Here is a 25,309-nt window from a genome sequence, read left to right on the forward strand (position 1 = left end):
TTCTCAAAACTGGTATTGGCTACTAGCCTTCTCTCCAAAGAGTCTGTATGCTTCCATACTTTATTCCAAAGAGGCCATCAATAAAGGGGAGAGCCAAAAAAAAAAAAAGGATTTCAGCGCCACTTCTATGATGGATTATTTAGGAAAAATTTTTTGAGGCTGGCTTGAGTATAGTAAGAGGTATTTTTTCTCCAGTGCACGTAAAAATAGGAGCCAACAAATAATTTGTGTTTTAATGTTCACCCCACTATTAAGATACTGGACCCGTCTTAAAAGGAAGAACCTATAAAGAGGAGATCTGATGGAAAAGTGAATGGCAATTGTTATCGCTTGTAATGAGTTCCACCCTTTCCTTGTTCTATGATTCAAGCGGCTCTACTACCTGTCACTTTTCCAGCTCCCAGAATATTTATACAAATCACGAGCAGGAAAGCTCCTGAAATAAGGGTTATGACTCAATAAGAAGTGCTAAATAATAAAGCTAGGATGGAGGGGTAGAATTAACTACTGGGAATGCTGTTCTTTGTGCCACATGTAATTTATAGGTAAAATTCGGTGTATAACACTCCATCACTCTTTACTGTCAGGCTGTGCTCATTCAAATATGAGAAACTGAGCAACTTATTAAATAGGCTTTAGCCTATCCTCACCTTCTTAATTTTCAGGAATTTACAGCCTCACTGAGCTTCTTTCTGGCCAACCATTTGGAATCAGCTGCAATTTTTTTTAGAAGTAACTGAATAGTGCAAGGACATTTAGATAATATATTGATGGCTGTAGATGTATAGTCTTTGCAGAAGGACATCTGTAGGATGGGGATCAATAATGTCAAAAGAGCAGGTATGACCAGGTGATTAAAACCGCTCCCCCTTTTAATATGTACCATTTACTTTATATGCAAGAAAGGATCAGCTGCTAATTACTTGGTGTCCAAACCTTTTTGGTCCTTCTTTGCAGACACACACAAAAGCCACCCCTAATGTCCTACAGCTATGACATTCTAGCATTTTGATGAAAGTCCAGACAATAACTCAATATCACACACAACTGATTCCCTGTCACCGACAGTGGTTATATTATTTTGGCAGCACAAATTGTCTAAACATTCAGCTTTTACATACTACAATCTTGATACAAAATGGGGCTCCTTCCAGAAATGAGCCCTGAAAGTCAGAGCTGAAGAAAAGGCTTGATGCAGTAAATAAGTAACAGCATTAATAGATCTGCTTGTGGAGCAAGAAGAGCTGATGGCAGGTGGACCAAGGCAGTTATAATGGATCCCACTTGATAAAAAGCATCCACAAAAGAGACCTAAAGCAAGATGGATTGATGACATCAGCAAGGCCCAATTGGCAAAAGGAAGCCCAAGATGGCATTTGGTATTGCTTGGAAACATGCAGAAGAGGCCTTCCTTCTGCAGTGGATAGACAATGGCTAATGTTGTTGTTGATGGTGGTGGTGGTGATGATATCTGCTTACATAGATAAATTCCATTGTAATTGAGAAACAAAATAGCAAAAATACAAGTGGTAACAAAGGAATGATCCATGGGAAGATTTAAAATGTTTAAAACTTTGATAAATATATTCTACATTGTCTATAGGGCAGTAGAAATCAGGTTCATATATGAGATATTAAAATATACCAAAGAGGCTTTGAGGGATTAAAAAAAATAAATATTTCTGTTTGTGGTTTTTTTTTTAATTGAATATCCATAAACCTTACCAATACCATGCAATACCTATGTGCTCATATGGACTTCCTTCCTCTCTCATTCCCTTCTTTCTCCTTCCTTCCTTCCTTCCTTCCTTCCTCCCTCCCTTCCTTCCTTCATCACTCATTCCCTCCCTCCCTCCCTCCCTCCCTCCCTTCCATCTTTCCTTCCTTCCTTCTCATCCTACTTTGTTTATGAGACAAAGTAATCAAGTTCAAACATCACACCAAACCATAATAATTGGGTTTACAAACTTTACATAATCCGGTAAACCAAAAACTGACAAGCCATGTTATAGATTTGTATTATATGTGAATCAGGCTTCCTCAATTGGAAGGCAATTTAATTATCATTACCATTCTTATAATTATTATCATTATATTCAACCACAGTCTTCTTTTTTTTTTTTAATGATTCAGAACTGTATTAACCCTTGTAGGAGCATATCAGCTCTCTGGTCTTCATGAATTCAGGCAAGTTTTTTCCCCCCCAGACTTTCATATGAGCAAAACAACAACAATGTGTCAGTTTTAAGAGTTGTGTTAACAGCTCCTTAAAACTATTGCATTTGGGATAGGAGCAGAACAAACCTCTGCCTTGATTTTCTGAATGGAAGAGGCTTGTCGAGGTCATTTTTGAAAGCTGCACAGCTCTAATAAACAGTTTATGTTGGTTGTAAGCATTTCAGTTCTTGGAGGGAGAGAGGATGCATAGTTCAGGGCAATGTTTGTCAATCTCAACACCTTTAAGATGTGTGGACTTTAACTTCCTGAATTCCTCAGCCAGTGAGAAACACTAACCAGTCTAGGGATATATTTACTCTTCTCTTTCACTGTGATTAAAAAAAACCAATATATCACATAGAAATAATGTATATTGGAAACAAGCAATTTTATATAAACCAGATACAGGTAAATCACCTAAAGTAAGTTACATAACTTTCCATGCTTTTTCTAAAGAGAGGAGAGCAGGGAAGAAGGAAATTGTTTATGAACGGAACTTTAATTAAACTGAGCTGTAGGCAAATTTGAAAAAGTGACAAGGCTGCTAACAAAGAAGATGAAATGTTACCCTGCTCATCTTCCTATATGACATTTGTGAAACCATAATACAAGGGAATCAGTCAGCAATGTCAGAGTGCGCACAGTGTGACTATTTTGAGGCAACCCAGGAGCAAAATACATTAAACAGAGGTTTGTCTTTCAACTAGTGGTCTATCTACAAGGAATATATCCATACACATACTAGGCAAAGTCAGACAATCAATCATCAATTATATTGCACATACGGGGATAGAGATGCCCTCACAGGGCCTCTCTCATATATATATATATAACCAAAGACTCATATATATATATATATATATATATATATATATATATATATATATATATATATATATATATATATATATATATATATATATATATATATATATATATATATGTTTTCTGAGGTTTTCACGGTGTTTGTATGTAGGTCTTTGGTTATTCGGTTTTCTCCCGTAAAATTGGAAGTGTCTTGGCAACGCGAATAAGTCTCATTCGTCATCTTCAGGCTTCAGCTTCGTGCTTCTGGGAGCAATGTGTGATCGCAGCTGTTTCTTCCTTTTAACTGCTAGTGGGGGTTTGAACTGATTGGGTGGGAGCTTGGCTGTGCTCTGATTGGATGGAGGTTTTTGTGCTCTGATTGGATGGAGGTTTTTTTGTGCTCTGATTGGATGGGGGTGTGTCCTGTTTGGGTGGGGGCTTGGTTGTGCTCAATTTAGTCTGTGTTGCAGGGGGATTTGAGCTGGTGAGCTGCATAGTTGTTGTTTGGCTTTGTGGTGGTGCTACATCTTCATAGTGGATGTCAGTCTGCTGCATGTATGGATTGGAGGGGTTTGAAATGGCTAATGTTGCAGCTGCGGTCTGGCTTCTGGTCCTTGGTTGTGCTTCATGATCAGTGTGGGTTTGGGTCTGCTTTCTGGGTGGATGTGCAGTGGTGACATCCTGTGTGGACCTCGTGAGTGTGGGTCTGGTGTCATTCCTCGTGTTAGGGACTCGTTTGTCAATAAGGGCGGGTTTCCAAATGGCTGGTAGGCGGAGGAGTATGTTTTGTTTGTTGGGCTCGTGTAAAATTGGAAGTGTCTTGGCAACGCTTCGATCAAGTCTCATTCGTCATCTTCAGGCTTCAGCTTCATGCTTCTGGGAGCAACGCTACAAGACATTCCAAATTTTACACGGGAGAAAACCCGAACAACCAAAGACCTACATACAAACACCCGTGAAAACCTCAGAAAACATATATCTATATCTATATCTATATCTATATCTATATCTATATCTATATCTATATCTATCTATCTATCTATCTATCTATCTATCTATCTATCTATCCCCTTAAAATTGTGTCAGTTAAATAACCCTGCTGACTCATTCTCATTGCATCATCATTTCAGTATTACAGCATGCAACATTACAGCAGCTGGTCAGCTATTAAATCATCATTACCCTGACACTTCTCCCATTTAAAGCTGAACCGCTGAATGCTTTAATATATTCATAATGCTTTCTATCTCTATTATATATACACCTCCTGCTTCGGTTTCTACTCTCACTGCTACAAACACTAGTAGTACCATTACTACTACTGCTGCTGGAACTGCTCCTAATTTCATTTTTTAATGACTCTGTACACACTGTCTCATTATTTTCTATTACTTCATGCTCACCATGTCTTGGCTGAATTCCTTCACCTTCTCTTTTCACTAGCTCAGTTTCCTCAGTTTGGTCTGCCTGACATTCTCTTTACCTTCCTCCATTTATCTTGTTTTTCCTTAGGCCATGATCATGACCTTATCTCTTGGTATTTACTGGGTTCATTACAAATACTACCTACTCTAACCCCACTTGCAGTGAACCGCTCAGGAGGTATACCTTTATTACACCTTTCAGGTCTCCTAGGTATAACTCTGTTTGTTTGCCTTGAGTTTTTCTTGCTCACAGGACACACCCTAGATTTTGCCTCCTCCAAACAGCACAAACTAAACACACATTGCATTTCTTTATCTTAAGTCCCTCCGCTAGGTCTGGCATCTTCTGCAGTACTCTAAAACTTTCATGCCCCAATCGCCTATGCAACAAATGTACACAATTGTCATGTGTGGGAGTGTTTGTAAGTGTTTGGGCACAACTATTCTCTTGCTTTCTAATATGTATAGATCATCCTGCTTAACGCCTCGTGCATGAATTCTTCCACCTTTTCTTATGGTGTATTGTCCTCTAGCAAACAGTATTTCATATCCTTGGCTATCTAACCTGGAAATATTCAACAGATTATGATCTAATTCAGGGACATATAAGACATTCTCCTATCTCAGGTACATAAACTGTACTTTCCCCTTTAACAGCAGACCATTGTCCATTAGCCAAACTAAGTTGCTTAACTGGTCTTAAACCAGACAACATTTGTGGATTATTAGCAATATGCTGTCTTGTTCCACTGTCCAACAACCAGATGTTTGTAGTGTTGCTGTTGCTGCCAGGGAAAATGATGATAGAATAGAATAGAATAGAATTTTTATTGGCCAAGTGTGATTGGACACACAAGGAATTTGTCTTGGTGCATATGCTCTCAGTGTACATAAAAGAAAAGATACGTTCATCAAGGTACAACATTTACAACACAGTTGATGGTCAATATATCAATATAAATCATAAGGATTGCCAGCAACAAGTTATAGTCATACAGTCATAAGTGGAAAGAGATTGGTGATAGGAACTATGAGAAGATTAATAGTAGTGCAGATTCAGTAAATAGTCTGACAGTGTTGATGGAATTATTTGTTTAGCAGAGTGATGGCCTTTGGGAAAAAACTGTTCTTGTGTCTAGTTGTTCTGGTGTGCAGTGCTCTATAGCGTCGTTTTGAGGGTAGGAGTTGAAACAGTTTATGTCCAGGATGCGAGGGATCTGCAAATATTTTCACGGCCCTCTTCTTGATTCGTGCAGTATACAGGTCCTCAATGGAAGGCAGGTTGGTAGCAATTATTTTTTCTGCAGTTCTAATTATCCTCTGAAGTCTGTGTTTTTCTTGTTGGGTTGCAGAACCGAACCAGACAGTTATAGAGGTGCAAATGACAGACTCAATAATTCCTCTGTAGAACTGGATCAGCAGCTCCTTGGGCAGTTTGAGCTTACTGAGTTGGCACAGAAAGAACATTCTTTGTTGTCCTTTTTTAATGATGTTTTTGATGTTAGCTGTCCATTTGAGATCTTGCGATATGATAGAACCCAGAAATTTGAAGGTTTCTACTGTTGATACTGTGTTGTCAAGTATTGTGAGAGGTGGAAGTATGGAAGGGTTTTTCCTAAAGTCTACCACCATTTCTACGGTTTTGAGTGTGTTCAGTTCCAGATTGTTTTGGTTGCACCACAAGGCTAGTCGTTCGACCTCTCATCTATATGCGGATTCGTCATTGTCTCGAATGAGACCAATCACTGTTGTGTCATCTGCGAACTTCAGTAGCTTAACAGATGGATCATTGGAGATGCAGTCATTGGTATACAGAGAGAAGAGAAGTGGGGAGAGCACACAGCCTTGGGGGGCCCCTGTGCTAATTGTACAGGTATTTGATGTGATCTTGCTTAGCTTCACCTGCTGCTTCCTGTTTGTTAGGAAGCTTGTGATCCACTTACAAGTCTGTTCCGGTACCTGTAGCTGGTTTAGCTTAGTTAGAAGAATGTCTGGAATGATGGTATTGAATGCTGATGAAGAACCACTCCTCATGTGTTGAGTAGCACTATGCCCTTATCTTGCTGCTTTTCTGTTTCTCCTCTCAGGGCAGCGTCTCTGGAGATGCTCTATAAAATAACACGTGTAGCACCGCTTCACTGTGTGAACCAATGGTAGTCAACCTGGTCCCTACCACCCACTAGTGGGCATTCCAGCTTTCATGGTGGGCAGTAGGGGTTTTGTCTGATACAGAAGCACTTTCCTTTTTTTAAAATTTAATTGACTTTTTAAAAAAATTTCATAGCATTATTTAAAAACATTTTCATTAAGTTTTCATCAAATTCCCCGTGACAATTTAAATTTCTGAAAATATACTATTTGTATCGCCCGCACATAACTTTAGTTCACGTTACCTAAGTGAAACTAAATGACGCTATAGTGAGACCACAAACAAATGAGCCTCATCCCAGAATAGCTCGTGCATCTCCCCCCATACCACCCAGCTGTAACAGACAAGCAGAGCTAGTAGCCGGCACCCCCCCACCAAACCCAATCCACGATGCGTAAAAGGCATGCGCAGATGACTATATACGGTGTGTTACTGTGGAACCGGTGGGCGGTTAGAAAATTTTACTACTAACAGAGATACAAAAGTGGGTGGTAGGTATAAAAAGGTTGACTACCCCTGGTGTAAACAGTCTCAGCTGCTCTGCGGGCAATCTGGGATGTTGCAGATGTTGGCTTGTGCTGAGCATTAGCTCCTCCCTTTCCTATACACCTCTCCCACCATTTCTGTTCTTCCTCTAACAATCAGCCAGTCAAATACATCATGGTTAAGTCCCTCTCTCTTGCGTAGACTCTAGGCTAGTCACTAGAATGTCCCATGAAGCATCCAACAAACTGAGCACCACATATACCTTGTGTATCTCAGTAAATGTCATTCCTCTTTTCTCTAGCTCTAGGAATGTCTGTCTTATAGCCTGTAGATGTGTGGACATGCTCTCCCCCAGCTTCAGTTGTGCTTTATACAGTCTCCTTGTCAGCAACACTTTACTGCCCTCAGTCTCTCTAACATACACACTGCACAAAGCCTCCCAGCACTCTTTCACAGACTGGAGACCCCTCACATGTATCAGCTGACTGTCCTCTATAGCTAGAATTATGATGACTAATGCCTTTTCATTTCTTCTCCATCCCCATCATCCAGGACTGCTGGTGGATCAATAATTATCATCCACAACTCCTCCTTTCACAGAGACATCTCCATCTTTACATTCCAGGAGAGGTAGTTTGTCTCATTCAGTCGAGATACCACAAAACCTCCTTGCATTATGCTGATGGAATCCATGTTGCCTGTTTCTGTTACAAGCACTAACCACTAACAAACCACGATACACAGCCTCTCTGGCTCCGCTGCAAGCTCTCACTGGGTTTTTCTTCTCTCTGGTTTCTCTAGTCACTCTGGCCTTTTCTCTGGACTGGGCCCATAACCTGTCAGAGTGTGCACAGTGTGACTATTTTGAGGCAACCCAGGAGTAAAATACAGTAAACAGAGGTTTGTCTTTCAAATAGTGGTTTATTTACAAGTAATATATACATACACATCTATTCCATATCTGATCTACTCAGAAATTTTCAGTGCTACACTAACTTAAAACTCCAATAGATTGCAAACTTCCTATCCAATAGATTTCCAGAGACCATACCCAAGTCCACGTATTTTAGTGGCAAATAATAAAGTTAGAATCAATAGATAGTTTTAGGGGAAAAAAACCTTTTATCATCTAGCCTCATATCTCGCTTGCCAAATATTTAAATGTTTCTGTCATTGCCAGCTCCCTCTTTAGGGCCTCAAGACTTCCCAAGCCTAAGTGTTCTCATGTACTGACCCTTATTCTTAGCAATTTTCTCCCACGTCTTAATAGCTGCTTCTGTTTTGTAAGCCTAAACACCTCTTTGTAAGCCTCTTCCCTATCCATTTGATTCTATGGCTCTTGGCTACAAATCCTGGCAAATAGCCCATGGCATAAGCTTGCTCCTGTTTAGTTAAACAGGATGATGAGAGGCTGATTCTGAAGCACAGCCAGAGCAATCATTTGATAAGTCACCTTCATCATATTGCCAAAGGCCCTGCTTCTTGAACCTTTAAATGGTCTGATACTTAGTGTGTAGAGTGCTAGCCATACTACAGGCCATGTGAAAGATCTCAGACTTCCATATAAAACAACCATTATTTGATTCTAACACCTAATGTACCGATCATTCTTTTGTCTAAATTAAATCTTTCATTGTCTTGATATTTGCTCTCCCTGAACACTTACAGGACATGATACTTCTTATGTACAAAATCCATAGGACCGATGCTGCCTACCACCCATGTTTTCACATTTTATTTGGCAAGGGCAAGCTTTCCCACAGTTCACCAAATAATTGAAGGAAAAGACAGATAATTAACCTCCCCATGAATATTCATAGACACTCTTCTGTTATTCAAGGATAATTTTCACTGAGCGGCAGGCCATTGTACTATAGAGAGCAAACGAAAAACAAAACAACATAGTTTGGCTGCAAGCAAAGGAACAGTAAAATGCTGGAATACTTACTATTAAGCTGGGACAGCAATTTCTGTATTTAAGAATGGAACATCTTGAAAATCATTTGCAACAGGGGTTTACTGGTAAGCTTTTTCACTTAGAAAACTTTCTGGTTAAAGTATTAAAAAATGGTCATGAAATATTTGTTTAAGAAATGATAAGTTATATTTGCAAGACATGGAATGGAGGGTAATTATCAGGTCATACAAATGAGATTAAATTATCGCTCGGCCTTGAAGCTGCCTATTCTTTTTTATCAGATAGTTTGTTGGATAGTTTTACAGTGTGGTTTTGTGTTGGATTGCAAATATTCTAATTAATAAATATATAAGTCAGCAAATGTATATGTCTCTCTGTCTGTGCGTGTGTATATATATATAGATAGATAGATAGATGTAGATTCCAGCAGTAAAGCTTAATACTCAGAACAGCTTTAGTTTTGCCTTCTAGTAAAAGATATACACACTTGTTCCGTTGGTGTTAGTCTGACCTTCAAGTCCAATTTGCACTACCTAGCTGAGCGAATAGGCTCTCAGCATATGGCATTTTCTTGTGAATTAGGAAAGAGCAGAGTGGAATTAGCTGCAGGAAATAGACTTCATAGGGTCTGTAATTGCATAGCTAACATCTTGTAAGCCTACAATTCTTGACTTATGAATTCACTGACGTTAGGAACTGTGTTTACCTCTACTTCTGAACAAAGGTATCAAGTCAAATCAGTGCCAATTCAACCTAAAAACAGTATTTGAAGCACGTGTGATCAGGGCACTGCAGCAAAGTTGGGGAAAAGAATGAAATTGCTATAAATTTGAAAGAGCTTGCAAAGAACTAACCTGGATGCTAGGAATCTGCATGTCCAGGATTTGCACTTAGCAGAATACAGAAAACAAGAGAGAGTATGAATAAATAAAGAGGGGGCCCAGTTGGCAAAAAATAGCCCAGGACCATATTGGTTGGAAACCTGTGGAAGAGGCCTTCAACCTGCAGCAGATAGACAATGGTGAAGGAGGAGGAGGAGGGGGGGGGGAAGAAGAAGAAGAAGAAGAAGAAGAAGAAGAAGAAGAAGAAGAAGAAGAAGAAGAAGAAGAAGAAGAAGAATTTATTTATTTATTTATTTATTTGATTTTTATACCACCCTTCTCCCGAAGGACTCAGGGCGGTGTACAGGCAAGATAAAACAATACAATATACAGATTAAAATACCATTTAAAAAACTTATTTAAATTAGCCTAAAATTAAAAAATTCCCATACTAAAAACCCCGTTTAAAAATTGATAAAAAATAAAATTCAATTTAAGACAGCCCCGCGCAAATAAAAAGATGCGTCTTCAGTTCGCGACAGAATGTCCGAAGGTCAGGTATTTGGCGTAAACCCGGGGGAAGTTCGTTCCAGAGTGTGGAGCCCCACAGAAGGACCTTCCTGGGGCCGCCAGCCGACATTGCTTGGCGGACGGCACCCTGAGAAGTCCCTCTCTGTGAGGCGTGCGGGTCGGTGGGAGGCATGTGGTAACAGCAGGCGGTCCCGTAAGTACCCAGGCCCTAAGCCATGGAGCGCTTTAAAGGTCAGAACCAGCACCTTAAAGCGCACTCGAAAGGCCACAGGCAGCCAGTGCAGTCTGCGCAGGAGGCGGTGTTATATGGAGCTCTGGAGCTCCTCTATCACCAGCAGCTGCATTCTGGACTAACTGAAGCCTCCGAGTGCACTTCAAGGGGAGCCCCATGTAGAGAGCATTACAATAATCCAGGCGAGAGGTAACGAGCGCATGAGTGACCGTGCACAAGGCATCCCGATCAAGGAAGGCGCAACTGCGAACCAGGCGAACCTGGTGGAAGGCCCCCTGGAGACGGCCATCAAATGATCTTCAAGCGACAGCCGTTCATCCAGGAGGACACCTAAGTTGCGCACCCTATCCTTTGGGGCCAATAACTCGCCTCCAACAGTCAGCCGCGGCTGCAGCTGACTGAATCGGCATCCACAGCCACTCCGTCTTGGAGGGATTAAGCTTGAGCCTGTTTCTCCCCATCCAGACCCGTACGGCTTCCACGCACCGGGACAGCACTTCAACAGCTTCATTGGGGTGGCCTGGGGTGGAGAAGTACAGCTGGGTGTCATCAGCGTACAGCTGGTATCTCACCCCAAAGCCACTGATGATCTCATCCAACGGCTTCATATAGATGTTGAACAGAAGGGGCGAGAGAATCGACCCCTGCGGCACCCCACAAGTGAGGTCCCTCGCGGTCGACCTCAAGAAGAAGAAGAAGAACCACCCCAATTGAGAGTATAAAAAATAAACTTTCAAGTTGAGAAGGACATTTACAGGGAAGATGTAAAAGGAAGAAACAAGATTAAAGAATTTGAAAATGTTATTAAAAACTGCACAGACCTCCATGCTGCTGGGGATGGAAACACATGCAGATATAAGAGAAGGGAGCAAACTGTGAGTCCTTATGGAATGTTGGCTCAAAAATGTCAAGATGGTAGATGACCATGAGATTGAAGAATGTAATAATGGTTGTGTGGTTGTTTCAATGGGACACCTCATCTTCAGGGGGTTTTTTTGTTTGTTTTTGTTTTTTGGCCATTCTGCCAAAATGCCCCTGGTGCAAATCAATGTGCAAGACAGAGCAGATCTAACAATCCTCCTTCTGGCCTAAGGAGCTAAATATATATGCATTGGGAAGATGAGCAACAGCAGGTTTGATGTAGTGCAGGGCTGTCAAACTCACGTTATCACGGCGGCATCACGTGACATATCGGGACTTTTTACTCCTTCACTAAACCAGGCATGAGTGTGGCCAGCACATGATGCATCTGCCCCACGGGCCAGGAGTTTGACAGCCTTGATGTGATGGTTAAAGGACCAGTGAATTCCAGTCCTGCCTTAGGCACAAAGCCAGGTGGGTAACCATAGGCCAGTCACTGCACCTCAGCCCTAGGAAACAGGCAGGGGCAAAGCACTTCTGAAAAATTTTGCCAAGAAAACTGCAGGAATACGTCCAGCAATTATGCTGACTCAAAGACATTACAACACAACATAATATAAAATATAACATAAAACATAGCATAGCAGAGACATTATTCATGAGTAAGGCAGCTTAAGAAGACAAGAGAAAAAGATAAAGGCTTCATTAGCCTAATAGTTAGAAATATTATCTAAAAGATTACATAGAAGCAGTGGTGGGATTCAGCCAGTTTGCACCACTTCAGGAGAACAGGTTGTTAACTGTCTGAGCAGTTTGGCAAACTGGTTATTGGAAGAAATTATTAGGGCTGAGAACCGGTTGTTAAATTACTTGAATCCCATCACTGCATAGGAGTCAGAGGTAAAAGCAAAATGCACAAGGCTTTCCCACTGTTAGTGTTTTGCCTAGATCCTAAATTGCCAATCCAGGATGGTAATTAACCCAATGAGTCTAAGAAAGCAAGAAGTACCTAGGATGTGACATCTGGGGGAATAGATCATGATGGGAAGGTAACTGGAAGAGCTAATGAGCAGATGACAAGGATTTGGATTGGGGACAGCAGGAAGAAGGTGCAAGAGAAATTAATCAGTTCCAAGAAAAGGCGAGCAATCAGAAGACGTGAGACTTTTTGTTCTGCAAGGCAGTTGGAGCTGAACATTTGTGCCAACAGGTGATCTGGAAAAATTGGACTGTGCTATGCAGATATTGTGCATTGAGAATGCCCTATGTCATTTCCCGCACCCCTCATTTTATAACTACCTTTGTTTTCTCAGGCTGACTAGTCACTTAAAGTATAAAATCAATTCTCAAATTATTTATTTATTTATTTATTTATTTATTTATTTATTTATTTATTTATTTATTTATTTATTTATTATTTGCATTTCTATACCGCCCTTCTCCGAAGACTCAGGGCGGTTTACAGCCAAGATAGGAATAGGAATAGGAATAGGAATAGAATTTATTGGCCAAGTGTGATTGGACACACAATGAATTTGTCTTGGTGCATATGCTCTCAGTGTACATAAAAGAAAAGATACCTTCATCAAGGTACAACATTTACAACACAATTGATGATCAATATATCAATATAAATCATAAGGATTGCCAGCAACAAGTTATAGTCATACAGTCATAAGTGGAAAGAGATTGGTGATGGGAACTATGAAACGATTAATAGTAGTGCAGATTCAGTAAATAGTCTGACAGTGTTGAGGGAATTATTTGTTTAGCAGAGTGATGGCCTTCGGGAAAAAACTGTTCTTGTGTCTAGTTGTTCTGGTGTGCAGTCCTCTATAGCGTCGTTTTGAGGGTAGGAGTTGAAACAGTTTATGTCCAGGATGCGAGGGATCTGCAAATATTTTCACGGCCCTCTTCTTGATTCGTGCAGTATACAGGTCCTCAATGGAAGGCAGGTTGGTAGCAATTATTTTTTCTGCAGTTCTAATTATCCTCTGAAGTCTGTGTTTTCTTGTTGGGTTGCAGAACCGAACCAGACAGTTATAGAGGTGCAAATGACAGACTCAATAATTCCTCTGTAGAATTGGATCAGCAGCTCCTTGGGCAGTTTGAGCTTACTGAGTTGGTGCAGAAAGAACATTCTTTGTTGTCCTTTTTTGATGTTTTGATGTTAGCTGTCCATTTGAGATCTTGCGATATGATAGAACCCAGAAATTTGAAGGTTTCTACTGTTGATACTGTGTTGTCAAGTATTGTGAGAGGTGGAAGTATGGAAGGGTTTTTCCTAAAGTCTACCACCATTTCTACGGTTTTGAGTGTGTTCAGTTCCAGATTGTTTTGGTTGCACCACAAGGCTAGTCGCTCGACCTCTCGCCTATATGCAGATTCGTCATTGTCTCGAATGAGACCAATCACTGTTGTGTCATCTGCGAACTTCAGTAGCTTAACAGATGGATCATTGGAGATGCAGTCATTGGTATACAGAGAGAAGAAAAGTGGGGAGAGCACACAGCCTTGGGGGGGCCCTGTGCTAATTGTACAGGTATTTGATGTGATCTTGCTTAGCTTCACCTGCTGCTTCCTGTTTGTTAGGAAGCTTGTGATCCACTTACAAGTCTGTTCCGGTACCTGTAGCTGGTTTAGCTTAGTTAGAAGAATGTCTGGAATGATGGTATTGAATGCTGAACTAAAGTCTACAAAAAGGACCCTTGCATAGGTCTTTGGAGACTCAAGATGTTGTAGGATGTAGTGCAGAGCCATATTAACAGCATCATCTGTTGATCTATTTGCTCGGTATGCAAATTGCAAGGGGTCTAACAGCGGATCCGTGATGGTTTTCAGGTAGGAAAGCACTAGCCTTTCAAAGGTTTTCATGACTACAGATGTTAAAGCAACTGGTCTGTAGTCATTCAGTTCCTTGATGGTGGGCTTCTTCACTGGGATGATGGTAGAGCGTTTGAGGCAAGAAGGAACATAACACATCTAGTGATTTATTAAAAATATGGGTGAAGATGGGGGCCAATTGGTCAGCACAGACTTTTAAACAAGAAGGAGTTATCTTGTCTGGGCCTGAAGCTTTTCCTGGCTTTTGTCTGTGAAATAGGTCCTGCACTTCCTTTTCTGTGATCACTAGGGTTGTGAACCCAATGAAATGGGGTCACTTGTAGGAGGCTTGGCTGTTGTTGGTGTGTCTGAGATGGGGTTGTGGAGATAGGTGGCTGTAGTTTCCTTTCAAACCTGCAGTAAAACTCATTCAGGTCATCTGCCAGTTGTTGATTACCTTCAGCCTGGGAAGGAGGTTTGCCATAGCGGTGATATTTTTAAGAGTTTTCCACATGTTTGCTGGTTCATTTGCTGAAAATTGATTCTTTAGCTTTTCAGAGTAGCTTCTTTTGCTGCTCTTATCTCCTTGTTAGTGCATTTCTGGCCTGATTGTACAGCATTTTATCACCTTTTCTATAGGCTTCCTCTTTGGAATGTCGTAGCTGCTTAAGTTTAGGTGTAAACCAAGGTTTGTTGTTACTGTGTATTCGCAAGTTCCTTGTAGGTACACATAGGTCTTCACAGAAGCTGACATATGATGTTACAGTATCTGTGAGTTCATCCAGGTCTGCAGAGGTATCTTTAAAATATTCCAATCAGTGCAGTCAAAACATGCCTGTAGCTTTAATTCTGATTCCTCCGTCCAGGTTTTCACTGATTTAATTATTGGTTTTGTGGCTTTAAGTCTTTGCCTGTAAGCAGGTACAAGGTGAATCATGCAATGATCAGAGTGTCCTACAGCTGCACGTGATAAAGACCGATAGGCATCTTTTAGTGTTGTGTAGCAGTGGTCTAGAGTATTCTTGCCTCTGGTGGGACAATTGACATGCTGAAAGTATTTTGGTAGTTCTTTCCTTAAGTTTGCCTTGTTTAGATCTCCCAAAACAATGGCCAGTGAATCAGGGTGTTTGGCTTCAGCCTCCATGATTTGGTCAGCTAGAGTTCGTAATGCCTTGTTTACACAGGCTTGTGGTGGGACATAAACAGCAATTAGAAGAAATGAGGAAAATTCACGAGGCGAATAGTAAGGTTTGCAGTTGATAATTAGAGTCTCTAAATTGTTGTCACAGAATTTGTAAATTATGTTAAAATCTTGACACCAGGTTCTATTAATATATAGGCATAAGCCTCCTCCTTTCTTTTTACCAGATGTTTCTGGAATCCTGTCTGATCGTTCAATTTGAAATCCTGGAATGTTCAGGCTGCTATTTTCAATTGATTCATTTAACCAGGTTTCAGAGAAGCATAGGACTGCTGAATTGCGAAAATCAGAATAGTATTTGTTTAAGAGGAGTATTTCATCCATCTTATTTGCAAGTGAGTGTATATTTGTTAGGAAAATTGAAGGCAGAGGAGTTTTAATGCGACTTCTTAATCTGTTTAAGATCCCAGATCGCTTACCTCTTTTCCTTCATTTCCGTCGTTTGTTTTTTTTAGTAATCCATGGCTCCGTGGGAATTGCCTCCTCCTGTGTTAGAATCTCCTCCATGTTTGTAAAGCGACGGAACTAGCTGACTGTACTGGGACGCCGGTATCCACAGCCACTCTGTCTTGGATGGGTTGAGTCGAAGTCTGTTCATCCCCATCCAGACCCATTTCAGCCTCACACATCATAATTTTAAAATGAGGCAGTTAATGAAGAATTTTAAGCTTCTTACAGCACTGGATTCCATAATACTGTTGTGTTCGAAGCCACAAGAGAAGGATCAAGTTGCTCCATGCTTCAATACAAATGAGTGCTTCCCAATCAATCATATTAGGTCTAATCTGAAAATCATGGGTTGGATGGCTCATGACTTGGGAAAGACTGTGGAAGCAATATTCTTTTTATAACCATGTATGTATGTATGTATGCATGTATTTATAGGAATGTGTCAAACAAAAACGAGAACAAGAATAAAAGAATAAAAATACAATGACAGGGACGATAGGCACATTAGTACACTTATGCACGCCCGGACGACTTCCGGTGTCCAGCGGCAACGGACGTCTGGAAGGCTTCTCCTGCCTCCAGCGCCCGAATCCGGCCGCCGCCGAGGCCCTCAGGGGCCAGGTGTTCCGAAAAGGACACCTGCCGCACGGACGGCTCGCCAGGGGTCTCCCAGCCGACATACAGGACTGTGGGGACCGATGCTGGCGCGTCCTAGGCTTGGCGGGGTTTGGAGGCCACAGGCCGCGGCCATTATTTTGGTCGTCGCCTGGGCCGCTGTGCCCGGTGACACCGGGGCATTGGATTTATAACTGCAGCAGCCTGGTGGTGAACAGGAGCGGAGAAGAATTGAGGAGGAGAAGGAAGGGAATATCGGTGGCGTGGTGGAGTGCTCCGGGTCGGGGTTTTCTCCCCTGCGGTTGGAAGGAGCACGAGTTATTCTGGAGAGAGGAGAACTTAAAATAAGAAGATTACGGTTTTGTGGAGCTCTGGAGAGAAGAGGTGATGGAGAAATTTAGGAGGGAAGGTTTGAGGCCCCTCCTTCTGGGGAACAGTGGTGGCGTCCAGCTTCCGCCTTCACTATGAGAATTTTGATGACATCACTTCCCTTGACTTCCTGGTTGACTAACTGTACTCTGGACTCGTTGCTCCTGTGAGTGCCCCTGGTGGATCCGGAGGAAATTACAAGGATACTGTGCCTGCCTGAGGATTTTGTATTTTTTTTTCCTTAATGGCAAAGGTCAGAGACCAACTGCTGGAGAGATGGAGAGAATTTTGGAAAAGTTATCTAATATGGACAAGAAATTGGATGAAATAAGAGCAGAAATTGTGACTATCCAAAAGGATTTAAAGGATACTCAACAAGTTTCAGCTAGGAATGTATCGATTTTTGTTTGCCAATCGCCTGGTTTGATTCTGGACAATGCTTCCTTTGCGCTCCGAACGAAACGTTCTGCAAGGCCGTTCATCGCAGGGTGGAAAGGCGCCGAGAGGACATGTCGGATGCCCTCCTCTGCCAAGTACCCCTCAAACTGGGTTGCCGTGAATTGCGGGCCGTTATCGGAGACTAAAGTGTCGGGCAACCCGTGGGTTACAAATAGGTGCCGTAGGACTGAAATCACGGCCTCGGCTGTCATGGATCTCATGAGAATGATTTCCAGCCATTTGGAGTAGGCATCGACTACTACCAGAAAAGTTTGGCCGTGGAAGGGGCCGGCAAAATCGATATGGATCCTAGACCAAGGGCCCTGGGGTCTTTCCCATTCCCGAATCGGGGCCGCTAGTAGGTCTGACTCCTGGCAGGCCTGGCATTTCCCTACCCTTTCAGCAATTTCCATGTCCATTAAGGGCCACCACACATAGCTTCGCTAGACCCTTCATTCTCACGATCCCTGGGTGGCCTTCGTGAAGGAGCTCCAATACCTTTTCCTCAATTTCTCCGGGATCACCACTGATCCCCCATAGCAGGCACCCCTTGAGCTGAGAGTTCCCACGCTTTTACAAATTCTTTAAAACGCCCGGGCGAGCGGCCAACCTCTTTGTACCCAACCAATTACAGTCCTTATTGTAATGTCCTTGTGAAGCCCGAGCCACCTCTTTGGATGTGACTGGGCCAGAGTCCAAAGAGTCAATTAGCAGAACTGGTGTCCCCGGAGTGGGGTCTTGATAGTCTCTGGTAACGGGCATCTGCTCAGGGCGCCTGCATGCCCTAATTCCTTCCTGGCCGGTGTAGTAGTTTGTAAGAATACGCCGCTAGGAAGATAGTCCATCTGGTCAGTCTGGGCGAAAAGCACGGGCGTTGGGCGTCGCGCCAACAGGCCTAGCAAGGTCTATGGTCCGTGATGATTTCAAATCACGACCAAATACATATTCATGGAATTTCTTTACTCCTGAGACTATAGCCAAGGCTTCCTTATCAAGCTGGCTATAATTCCTTTCAGTTGATGACATGGTTCGGGAGTAGTATGCAATAGGGGCTTCTGTGCCATTTGGCAACCTGTGGCTGAGCACAGCCCCACCCCATAGGGAGATGCATCAAGCTTAACACTAATGGCAGCGTGCCATTGTATTGGATAAGGAGGCTATCACTCGATAGGAGATTCTTTACCCTTCGAATGCCCTAGCTTCCGCCTTTCCCCAAGACCATGCAGCCGCCTTTTTGCTAGTAGTTTATGCAGCGGCTCGGCTACTGTTGCCTTATTCCTTAAGAATACCGCGAGAAATTGACCAGACCTAAGAATGCCTGCAACTCCGCTTTGTTCTTTGGAACCGGGCCTTCCTGATGGCCCGTACCTTGCTCTCAGTGGGTGAATCCTTTCTGTCTATCCGTAGCCCAGGAATTCCACAGATTCAACCCCGATCTGGCATTTGTTCAGTTTAACTGTGAGACCGCAGACCGGAAAATGCCCAAAACTTTTCGCAGCCTTACCCCTAATTCCTCTAGATTCTCAGCGGATACCAGTACATCGTCAAAGTATGGTACCACCCTGGTAGTCCCTGCAATAGCCGCCCATTAGGTTCTGAAATAACCCTGGAGCCACACTAACCCCAAACTGTAACCGGGTACACTTAAAAGCCCTCTGTGAGTCACAATTGTCTGCGCTCGCTGTGCTGCTATCTACGGCAGCTGTTGATAGGCTTGGGCCAAGTCTAGCTTGGCAAAACTTGCCCTTGCCCCATTGAGTGCAGTAAGTGCTGTACCACCGGACGGGTAAGCACTCTTTGCAACGCTTTGTTAAGCGTTGCCTTGTAGTCAGCGCAACCGGACCGACCCGTCCGGTTTGACTGGGGTGACTATAGGGTCTCCCACTTAGCATGGTCAACTGGCACTAGAATTCCCTGGTTTACTAGCTTGTCCAGTTCCCGGTCAATCCTGGGCTTTAGGGCTAACGGGACCCTCCTAGCCTTTAGACGGATAGGGGCAACTTGGGGTCTAAGTTAAAAGAGATAGGGGTCCCTGTACTTGCCCAGGCAGTCTCTGAAAACGCCCCAAATTCTTTCATGAGTGCATCTTTGAGGTTGACTTCGTTTCTGAAGATTCCAGTCACTCCCATGCCCAATGCTCGGAACCAGTCCAGTCCCAACAAGCTTGGCAGGGTCCCATCGACTATGGTGATGGGCAGAGTTTTCTTGTATTGTCCATACCGACGTGGACGGACGTTACCCTCGAACAGGGATGCGATTCCTTGGTAGTCTTGTACCTTTAATTTCTGTGGTTTCAGCTTGCGCTTTGCGATGGCGGGTAAGGCTTTCACGAGAGTGTCCCAGGACATGATCGTGATCGCTGAGCCGTGTCCACCTCCAATCGGCACGGCACCCCTCAATCTTTGTTTTTGTAAAGATTTTTTTTCTAGGCGTGTTGATGCGTGACCCACTCTCACGACAGTCTGATTCAACTGCGCCTTTTTGAATTGACCAATCACGGGCGCCGCGTTCCAGCGCTCTGGTTGGTCGGTTTGAATTTTGGCGGAAGGTTGGGGTGCTCGACAGACCTGTGCTAGGTGCCCTTCCTTTCGCACCGCCGACAAGTTGCATCCTTAAATCTGCATTGTTGTCGCTGGTGTTGCCTCCGCAACTCGCAGTCACCCCGGTCTTCTTTCTCCGGCCTCCCGTGTGGAAGACTCTTCCTCCTCCTCACCGTCCGATTCGGCCTGGACCTCTTCATTGTGGACCGGGTTGATTTCGCACCAGCCGTTGGTGCGACCTGCTTTTGTAGGGTTTCCGCCGCTTGGGTAGACATCTCGTGAGCCCTGGCTTCATCCAAAGCGTTTGCCAGCGTTAGGTTGCTTTTGGACAGCAGCCGCCGCAAACGGATGTCCCTGACCCCACGGATGAGTTGCTCCAGCAATGCCTCTTCCAAGTCTCGGTACTCGCAATGTTTTGAGGCTTTCCTCAGGGCTGCCATGTATACGCTGATGGACTCGCCTCTTGCTGCCTCGCTCCTGAATTGTACCGCTGCACATACTTGGACGGCGTTGGTGCATAATGGGCTTTCAATACGGTCTGTAGAGTCTGCCACGGCACCGACTGTACGGCGTTGGCTCAGCCAGGATTCTGCGTGTCGAAACCTCTGGACCGCAGTGGCTCAGGAAATACGCTCGCTTCCTGTTGTCTGAGACTCCTTGGAGTTCGTTCGCCTCGAGGAAACACTCGAAACGAGCCATGTATGACCCCCATTTTTCCTTAGCTGGGTCGAATGGCGCTGGCGGTGTGTAGCTGGACATCGCTGCTTTCCACCCCTTGTTTGCTGGGTTCGCGTCTTCCTGGTGACTTCAGCTTTTTTCCTGGTGCTCTTAGCCTCGAGATCCCACCTTCGTCGCCAGTGTTAGATTCGGGCAATAACGAGGCAGGAGACCAGGATAGTGACAACAGCTCTTTACTATATGGTGAACCCAGCAACCCGGGCTGGGAAAACCCTCTCTTTATATACAGTTTAGCCAGAGGCTTCATCCAATCAGCAACGTGCTTTTTCCCGCTCAGTTTTCCCTCCACAACTCTTAAAGATACATTACAGATGTTAAAGCAACTGGTCTGTAGTCATTCAGTTCCTTGATGGTGGGCTTCTTCGGCACTGGGATGATGGTAGAGCGTTTGAAGCAAGAAGGAACATAACACATCTCTAGTGATTTATTGAAAATATGGGTGAAGATGGGGGCCAATTGGTCAGCACAGACTTTTAAGCAAGAAGGAGTTATCTTGTCTGGGCCTGGAGCTTTTCCTGGCTTTTGTCTGTGAAATAGGTCCTGCACTTCCTTTTCTGTGATCACTAGGGGTTGTGAACCCAATGAAATGGGGTCAGTTGTAGGAGGCTTGGCTGTTGTTGGTGTGTCTGAGATGGGGGTTGTGGAGATAGGTGGCTGTAGTTTCCTTTCAAACCTGCAGTAAAACTCATTCAGGTCATCTGCCAGTTGTTGATTACCTTCAGCCTGGGAAGGAGGTTTGCCATAGCCGGTGATATTTTTAAGAGTTTTCCACATGTTTGCTGGTTCATTTGCTGAAAATTGATTCTTTAGCTTTTCAGAGTAGCTTCTTTTGCTGCTCTTATCTACCTTGTTAGTGCATTTCTGGCCTGATTGTACAGCATTTTATCACCTTTTCTGTAGGCTTCCTCTTTGGAATGTCGTAGCTGCTTAAGTTTAGGTGTAAACCAAGGTTTGTTGTTACTGTGTATTCGCAAGTTCCTTGTAGGTACACATAGGTCTTCACAGAAGCTGACATATGATGTTACAGTATCTGTGAGTTCATCCAGGTCTGCAGAGGTATCTTTAAAATATTCCAATCAGTGCAGTCAAAACATGCCTGTAGCTTTAATTCTGATTCCTCCGTCCAGGTTTTCACTGATTTAATTATTGGTTTTGTGGCTTTAAGTCTTTGCCTGTAAGCAGGTACAAGGTGAATCATGCAATGATCAGAGTGTCCTACAGCTGCACGTGGTAAAGACCGATAGGCATCTTTTAGTGTTGTGTAGCAGTGGTCTAGAGTATTCTTGCCTCTGGTGGGACAATTGACATGCTGAAAGTATTTTGGTAGTTCTTTCCTTAAGTTTGCCTTGTTTAGATCTCCCAAAACAATGGCCAGTGAATCAGGGTGTTTGGCTTCAGCCTCCATGATTTGGTCAGCTAGAGTTCGTAATGCCTTGTTTACACAGGCTTGTGGTGGGACATAAACAGCAATTAGAAGAAATGAGGAAAATTCACGAGGCGAATAGTAAGGTTTGCAGTTGATAATTAGAGTCTCTAAATTGTTGTCACAGAATTTGTAAATTATGTTAAAATCTTGACACCAGGTTCTATTAATATATAGGCATAAGCCTCCTCCTTTCTTTTTACCAGATGTTTCTGGAATCCTGTCTGATCGTTCAATTTGAAATCCTGGAATGTTCAGGCTGCTATTTTCAATTGATTCATTTAACCAGGTTTCAGAGAAGCATAGGACTGCTGAATTGCGAAAATCAGAATAGTATTTGTTTAAGAGGAGTATTTCATCCATCTTATTTGCAAGTGAGCGTATATTTGTTAGGAAAATTGAAGGCAGAGGAGTTTTAATGCGACTTCTTAATCTGTTTAAGATCCCAGATCGCTTACCTCTTTTCCTTCGTTTCCGTCGTTTGGTTTTTTTAGTAATCCATGGCTCCGTGGGAATTGCCTCCTCCTGTGTTAGAATCTCCTCCGTGTTTGTAAAGCGATGGAACTAGCTGACTGTACTGGGACGCCGGTATCCACAGCCACTCTGTCTTGGATGGGTTGAGTCGAAGTCTGTTCATCCCCATCCAGACCCATTTCAGCCTCACACATCATAATTTTAAAATGAGGCAGTTAATGAAGAATTTTAAGCTTCTTACAGCACTGGATTCCATAATACTGTTGTGTTCGAAGCCACAAGAGAAGGATCAAGTTGCTCCATGCTTCAATACAAATGAGTGCTTCCCAATCAATCATATTAGGTCTAATCTGAAAATCATGGGTTGGATGGCTCATGACTTGGGGAAGACTGTGGAAGCAATATTCTTTTTATAACCATGTATGTATGTATGTATGCATGTAAGTATGTATGTATTTATAGGAATGTGTCAAACAAAAACGAGAACAAGAATAAAAGAATAAAAATACAATGACAGGGACGATAGGCACATTAGTGCACTTATGCACGCCCACTCTGTAATCCTTTAATTTGGGGAAAAGTCAGGGTGACTGTATGGAGCTGAGCGTTTACTGGCTGGGTGCCCTTCCTGATGCCTACATGGCATCTGAAACATATTTTCTCTTTGCTCGTAGACAGAAACATCTGCCGCTACCTAGAACTGAACATTCAACCTTCTGAGTAGGAGGCAGGTATCTTCATCACTAGGCCTCTCGAATGTGCAATAATAGAAGATGAATAAAGGTTAACTTAAATAAAAGAACCCTCTTCTAAGAATTACATTCATATCAGCAAAGTTAGATAGCAAATGGTTTATATACTTTTTACCAACTTATCCCTAAAGGCTTTGAAGTGATTAAATCAACTTAATAAATGAGTAACTTTAATATTTAAGTAGCAATCTATGGAATCCATTTATTCCACTAAATAGATAGAGGAAGTATTATTTTGAGTAAACATTATGTTGTATTATGCTGTGTTGTGTTTTATTTTATTGTTTTAAAACCTTTACAATAGAACCTCATTAGATGCCACGGTGGCTCAGTAAGGAACACGGTGGCTCAGTGGCTAAGACACTGACCTTGTCGATCGAAAGGTCGGCAGTTCAGCGGTTTGAATCCCTAGTGCCGCGTAATGGGGTGAGCTCCCATTACTTGTCCCAGCTTCTGCCAACCTAGCAATTCGAAAGCACATAAAAAATCCAAGTAGAAAAATAGGGACTACCTAGGGAAGGTAACAGCGTTCTGTGCACCTTTGATGTTTAGTCATGCCAGCCACATGACCACGGAGAAATCTTCGGACAGCGCTGGCTTTTCTGCTTTGAAATGGAGATGAGCACTGCCCCCTAGAGTTGGGAATGACTAGCACATATGTGTGAAGGGAACTTTTACCTTAGATTCAAGTGGCCCCCATTCTAGTGACATTTTGAAGGGCCCCAAAAGCAAGGCTCTTCACAAAACCTTTTAATGAGTTATGCTCTTTTCTTTCTGATCCTTGTTTCCATCATGGTTTGCTTTCTCTGTCACTTTTGTTTCTGTGTTTCTTGTATGGTTCCTTGTTTTTTGATGTTTTGAACAATTTGTAAAGAGTCACTAGGAGTCAGATGACATATTTTTTTTAATGAACTGTTTATTTTCTATATGGTTCTTAATGGTCTATTATTGTTTATTGACCAAGAAGGACTGATCCTGCAAGAGAAGAGAAACTAAATCTAGCTGAACTTAAACTAGTTTAGTTTAAGATCACCAAGTGAGTTACAATTGGTGATCTTAAAGCTTTTATGGCTGAATTTTAACACAATATGGTAAAGCAAAAGTTTTCTCTGAGTCAAATGTGATCTCTGCTCACATGGAGCTCATAGTAGAGAAGTAGCTTGTCATTGCCTTTTTTCTAGGCCTGTTTAATGTTCCAGTCTAATCATCCTGCTAATTTCTCATTCAACTACTAATTAATTCTGACTTGGCTGAGCATTTTACAGAGACTGGCAAAATTTGGAGAGACACCCTTCCCCCACTGTGGCATCATTGCATACAACATGGATGCAGGCTAATGAAAAATGCTTCAGTGGGAATGAGAAGGGGAGGGGAGGGGAGGGGAGGGGAGAGAAGAAAAGAAAAGAGAAGAGAAGAGAAGAGAAGAGAAGAGAAGAGAAGAGAAGAGAAGAGAAGAGAAGAGAAGAGAAGAGAAGAGAAAAAGGGTAGGTCACTAATTCTCATCTTTCAGATGACTTTCAGATTCAAACAATCCGAATATAGTCTCCATATATTTATTTGCATTTCAGTTAATGTCTCATTAAAATTCTTGACTATTGAAATCAGTTGGAAACAAACACTTTAAAAAAACTTTAAAAATTATGAATTGTCATGAAAGTTTTAATTAGACTTAGTACGACCCCTTAGGGAAAAAAATAACAGCTACTGCTGTTAGCTTTAAGAAGCATATATCTTTCTCTTTTTGTTCAAAAGAAGATTTGATCTTCTATAGTTACCTGACAAGTGTTGGATCTGTTATTATCTATTATGATGCAGAAGTGCTAAATTGAATAGAGATTTATAGATTTACATTTTATATCTAATTCCTGGGAATTAGGAATAGGAAGCAATAAAACTTTTACTCTGTATTAGAGTTATGGAAAAGAAAAATTACAATAAAAATTATTTATAAAAAAAATAAAGGAAGCAATAAAACAAGATTCCACTTGTCATGCCATTAATTATGGAGTCATGAATTTCTCACCAACTGAAGTTGAATAT

Source organism: Ahaetulla prasina, chromosome 1, assembly GCF_028640845.1.
Source record: "Ahaetulla prasina isolate Xishuangbanna chromosome 1, ASM2864084v1, whole genome shotgun sequence".
NCBI classification, from domain to species: Eukaryota; Metazoa; Chordata; class Lepidosauria; order Squamata; family Colubridae; genus Ahaetulla; species Ahaetulla prasina.